Genomic DNA, 6,507 nt, shown 5'->3' with positions numbered 1-6,507 from the left:
TACAGGGGGAAGTCAAGCCTTCATTAACTCCAGGGATGGAGCGGGTAGGAGAAGACATGCTGGAGAGGGCGTCAGTGCAGAAGACCTAAGGGAAGGTTGGCAGAGGACAGAGAGGCCAAGGAGGAGAATAAAAGTATCCGGATGTTGGGGGCTACATCTTGGGTTGTTGTGGCTGAGCCAGGAGGTGGGAGTTGGGATATAGGCTGGAAGGACTAGGCAAACCGTGCGTGAGCACCGTGTGGGCTGCTAGCCCATGGGAGTCCCGGGCTCCATTCACAGTCTTGAGGAAACCAGCTGGCCGTACCGCATGGCACAGTCTGGGTGAAAGTTCTCGAGCTGAGCAGAAGCAAGGATGGCTGGGTTAGTTAGACATTTCAATTTTGCCTTCTTAAAGGGGAAAGGATGCCAGGTAGGGAAGACCAGGCAACAACACTCAAAATTCAAAGAGTCTGGAGAATCAATCCCAGGAAAAGCTGAACTAAGATACGAAATCAGTTGTTCTCACAGCATGAAATGGCATATCAGCCACTGGTCCGATCCTCGCTTGTGCTTGGGAACGCCTCACACATATTCAGATGTTGAAGCTCGTTGAGCTACCTGCCTAGACGTCCTCGAGCCAAGTTTCTCTAAGCAGGGCCAGTCAGCTGCCCAGCACGCCTGCCGGCAATAGGCCAGCCTTTCCCAGGCACGGGGTTGCTATCGCACGGCTGCTGGTTTCACAGAGTTAGGGCTTCCAAGTATCAACATAGAGACAGAATGGCCTATGTGGGGGCAGAGCTGGGGAGGAAGGGAGGGGACGGCATGCTGGTGGTAAAAACACGGCATGTGGAAGGAATGAAGAGAGAAGCAGCAGAGAGAAACTGTCACAACAACAGTCTGGAAAACGCACAAGAGCAAACATGTTTCTCGAAACACTGTTCATTTTCCACTGAAAGGAACCAGAGCTCCTTTTAGGGGCAAAGAAATGACAAAATAAGCTTAGAATATCTTATCTTGTGCCAGAAAGCAAGGAAGTGATCACAGAATGATGGGGACATGTCAAAAATACACAGAGCCAGACTAAGTGGCTCCTTCTAGCCAAACGTGACACAATCTGAGCATCAAAATAAACAATAATCATAACAGATTAAAACCTGTTGAATAAAATAGGAATTACAAGTCCTTTCAGATACAAATTAATACACTAGTAAATTGAAAGTTGGGAATAGGATATTTACTTAGTGCCAAAGTCTTCCCCACAAAATACTTATTAATTATAAGGGGAGATGGGAAGAGTTGCCAGGCAGATACACCTGAATCAAATGATCAAAATCTTCATTGCCACTAATCATACGAATTGAAAACATATGTTATTCAGTAGGATGCAGTGAGAACACAGCATTAATTTTGGAGTAGTCCTGAGAAAGACGTGTATCCTGAATCGAATCATGAGGACGTATCAGCCCAAACTGAAGGACATTTTACAAAATAACTGACCTTCAATCTTCAAAAGTGTTAAGGATTTGAAACTCAAAAAAAAAGACTAAGGATCTGTTTCAGAGTGAAGAAAACTGAAGGGACAGGATAACTAAATGCTATGTGTGATTCTGAAGCAGATCCTTTGGCTACAAAATCACTATTAGGACAATTGGAGGAACTTGGATGGGATCGTTGACGGGGAGGAGTGAAGTTGTTCTGTGTCAGCGTCAGTTTCCTGGTTTTGACAGTCACACTGTGGTTACACAGAGGAACGTCCTTGTTTATAGGAAATGCACACTGAAGTATTTGGGGGTGATGGGGCATCATGTCAGCAACTAAATCTCAAAAGGAGGTTTATGTGCTACACTTCCAACTTCTCTGTAACTTTTTGTTTGTTTCAAATGTCTAAAAAAATAAAGTACAAAAAAGTCAGTCTCTGTGTTGAAAAAAATTTAGTTTTGTTTTAGAGTATGTAATGGGCTGATAGGGTGCTCCCAACAAAGGATACCCACATCCCAGAACCTGTCCATGTGACCTTATTTAGAAAAAGGGTCTTTGCAGATGGATTTAGCTAACGGTCTTGAGATGGGAGTGTCCTGAATTATCCTGGTGGGCCCTAAATCCAACGACAAGTGTCCTTACAAGAGACACACAGGGGAGACACACAGGGGAGACACACAGAGGCACAGGTTGGAGTGATGCAGCTACACGCCAAGGAATACCAGGAGCCACCAGAAACAGGAAAACACAAGAAAGGATTCTCCCCTGGAACCTCTGGAGAGAGCATGGCCCTGCCAACACCTTGATTTAGAACTTCTGGCCTACAGAATTGAGAGAGAATAAATTTTTGTTGTTTTAAGCCACCCAGTTTGTGGTCATTTGTTACGGCAGCCCTAGGAAACTAATACAGAGTACTTTTCTTCTTTCATTTTGTTGGAGACAGAAAACTAGATAAAGACTGAAAGCAAGATGTGCTTTGGATGTCTTCACCAATTTAGGCTGTATAAGCCAGTAGGGGGACACTCACCCTCTCAGTGGGGCACACTGCAGTCCTGAGAAAAACGACTTTTCTAGGACACGACCCCACCAAATACTGCATCCGACCTTCACCATTGGCACCTTGGGTGCAAAGCTCTAGGCTTGCTGGGATTCTTCCTAAGGCGGTGGTTCTCATCCAGGAGTGACTTTGGCCCCCAGGGGACATTTAACAATTTCTGGACACATTTTTGGTCATCATAACTGTGAGATGAAGGTCGCTACTGGCGTCTAGTGGGTAGAGGCTGGGGATGCTGCTAAATGTTTTATAATGTACAGGACAATCCCTCACCACAAAGAATTACCCGGCCTAAAATTTCGGTAGCAATGAGGTTGAGAAGCCCTTCCTTTTTTGTTCTACAAGCAATACCCACACTTGTCGGTCAGGGTAGGAACAGGAGAAGGAAGGAGGAGGCATTCTACACATACTTCTGGACTGATTTTTTCATTGTGGTAAGAACAGATAACATGAAATCTCCCCTCTTGACAAAGTTTTTGGCGTACAGTACAGTATGGTTAACTGCAAGCACAACGTCGTACAGCAGCTCTCTAGATTACACCTATCTTGCATGACTAAACTCTATACCCAAGGTTCATTCACATTGTCACATGTGAATGAACAGGATTTCCGGACAGGATTTCTTTCTTGTTTATGGCTGAATATTATGCCATTGTATACCTATACCACATTTTCTTTACCCATTTATTCACTGATGGACAATTTAGGTTATTTCTACCTCTTGGTTATAATGCTACAATGAACATGAGAGTGCAGATATCTCTTCATAATCCTGCTTTCAATTCTTTGGGATAAATATTCAGAGGTGGGATTGCTGGATCATATGGTAGTACTATATATTTTTGACTTTTTGAGGAACTTCTGTACTGTTTTCTATAGCAGCTGTACCATTTTACATTTCCACCGAGAGTGTACAAGGGTTTCAATTTCTCTGTATCTTCTCCTACAATTGTTTTCTTTTGTTTGTTTGTTTTTGATAATGGCCTTCCTAACAGGTATGAGATGATATCTTGTTGTGGGGTTTTTATTTTGTTTTCTATTCCATTGGTTTTGAATTGCATTTACCTGATGCTGAACATCTTTCCATACACTTGTTGGCCATTTGTATGTCTTCTTTAAAGAAATGTCTATTCAAGTCTTTTGCCTATTTTTAAGTCAAGTTATTAATTTTTTTGCTATTAAGTTGTATGAGTTCCTTATAATTTTGGATATTAACCCCATTATTGGTTATATAGTTTGCAAATATTTTCTCCCATTTCATAGGGTTGCCTTTTCACTTTGTTGATTGTTCCTTTGCAGAGCAGAAACTTTTCAGTTTGTATAGTTGTACTTGTCTATTTTTGCTTTTGTTGCTTATGGTTTTGGTGTCATATCCAAGAAATCATTGCCAAGACCAACATCATGAAGTTTTACCCTGTGTTTTCTGCTAGGAGTTTTGCTGTTTGAAGTTTTACTTTTAAGTCTTTAATCCATCTTGAGTTGATTATTGTGTATGGTGTGAGATAAGTGTCCAATTTAATTCTTTTGCATTGGATAGCCAGTTTTCTCAACAACATTTGTTGAAGAGACTATCTTTTCCCCATTGTGTATTCTTGGCAAACTTGTAGATAATCAGTGGACTGTATATGCATGGGTTGATTTCTGGGCTTTTTATTCAGTTCATTTGGTCTGTATGTCTTTCTTTATGCCAGTATGATACTATTCTAATTACTATAGCTTTGTGGTATATTTTGATAACAGGATGTGTGATGCCTCCAGCTTTGTTCTTCTTCCTCAAGAATGTTTTGGCTATTTGGGGTCCTTCATAGTTACATATGAATTTTAGGATTGTTTTTTCTCTTTCTGTAAAAATGCCATTGGGATTTTGATAGGGATGCACTGAATCTGCAGATCACTTTGGGTAGTATGCACACTTTAACAATATTAAATATTCCAATTCATAAATATGGGATGTCTTTCTATTTATTTGTGTCTCCTTTAAATTTTTTTGTAGTTTTCAGTCATGTCTTTAATCTCCCTGGTTAAGTTTATTCCTAAATTTTTTATTATGGTAAATGGGATTGCTTTCTTAATTTCTTTTTTGGATAGTTCAGTTTAGCCTTCCAGACTCCTTATATGTCTTCCAGTTCCAGAAGTCTGTGGTTTATAGTAGGATATGCACTATGGGTGAGATGTGGGGAGCAAGCAGAAGATCTGGGATTTCTCAGGAGTCCCAACCTCACACCCTTCTTTAGGCTGGTCTTGTATTTTACTACTCACACATGAAGAGAGTGACTACTCTACAGGTGACTACTGTAAATTGGTTCTGAACACACATGACAAAATGTCTCTATTCCAACTACCATTGTACAATAGATGTCAGTGCCCAAGCCATGAACCCTGGGATCTTAAGTTCTTACATGGTACAGCTTGGGAAGAAAACACTTCTAGGATTCTAACCACCACCCCCTTTCCTGCCTCCTTCCTTCTGCTCAGCATTTATTGACCAGTACCAATGCAAACATTCTGATAAACACTGGGAATACAAAGATGAATAAGTTAATAATCTGACAGGAGGATAGAGAGAGACATTAAAATATGAAGTTCTGAGTGTAGTCATAATGGTGTCAATAGAAGGAAATTTTTTGAAAAAGCTTCCTATACATGACAGGCAAATCAAATCAGGATTCAGGTATTTCACAGGAGAGATGAAGAAAGCATTCTGGAGAGACAAAATTGAAACTAATATCTCAAAGCTTGGTTCAGGCCTTTCTGTGGCAGAAAACTGGCTGTGGGATGTGAGCGCTCCTAATTTTTGAAAATCCAAATGTGCTTTTCAAGTAACCGGTGAGGCCTTTCTGAACTAAAACACATCTAGAGATATTTTTGAAGGCAAATATATACAAGTCTTGAAAATTCACACGTATGAAAACGTTTCTTACTGAGTCCCAAAAGGAGCTTGTTTGTGCTGCCGTGGATGCCGTGGGGCCCCTCGGGTGTGAGGCCGCGCCCATGGATATAATCGCAGTGGAGCAAGACAGAGAAATGAGGGCCTGGAGCAGCTGTCATGACTCATACTCTCTGTTTTTATTTGGATCATGTTGGAAAAGCAGGTGGATTAACTGAATGACCCTTTAAGGCATGTCTGTGGCTGTGGTGGCCAGTGATCGTTGGCCAATTTCGTTTGATATTTTGATTAAAGCAGGCGATTAAAGCACCTACTTACCTACAGCCTGGCTATTTTTAGACTCTAACATTTTCTGGAGTCCAAGGTCCTGTGCAAATATGGGCAAAGATGCTCAAGGGAGGTGAGGAGAAAGAGAGGGGCCCTCATAGCCCTTAGGTATGAAACTTTAGGAGCAATGCCACTGATCCCCCTCCTGGTGACAGCTGCAGGCACATCAGAGCCGAGCCAGGGACTGCTCAGCTAATTGAAGTGCCCTGTAGGTTCTCTTTGCCCTCAAGAACCTTTCTGATAAATAGCTCTTGACCAGCTCCTTATATGGCTACAGACAGCCCCAAGAGGTTGAGATGTATTTTAGACACAATTGGATTCTCATTTCTCAAGGGTCTCAGGCCTTCGCCTTTGCAGCTGAGGGAGACGGCAGTGGCCTCCAGAGGCTCTCGTGCCTTGGCCCCGTGGCAGTCACTTTTCCTCTGAAGGTTCCCCTTATCTTGAAGAAGAGAGCTGCCTGGCGCTCATCACACTGTGTTGGGCAGCGGCTAAGATAGTTTGAAAGAAGGCATGTGGGGAAATCAGAACTGGCAAAGTTTCACAGGAGAAAAGTGGCTCTTGACTTGCTCACCTTTTGAGAGCCTTTGGGGCCCACTGAGAATAGTCTCATAAGCCCCCTTGGGTACAACATGCTAGCTGTCCAATTGTGTTTGTCCACTCCTCAGAAGAGCCACACCGAAGAGGAGGGTTACTGATGTTGCCTGGCGTCAGGTACCACGTGAGAACCCCAACCCAGAGACTGCACGTGGGGACTTTTTCCCCAGAGGACTGTGGCCCTTAC

This window comes from Stenella coeruleoalba (assembly GCF_951394435.1).
Source record: "Stenella coeruleoalba genome assembly, chromosome: 9".
In the NCBI taxonomy this organism is placed as follows: domain Eukaryota; kingdom Metazoa; phylum Chordata; class Mammalia; order Artiodactyla; family Delphinidae; genus Stenella; species Stenella coeruleoalba.
The sequence above is the reverse complement of the archived record's forward strand: the minus strand, read 5'-3'. Positions refer to the sequence as shown.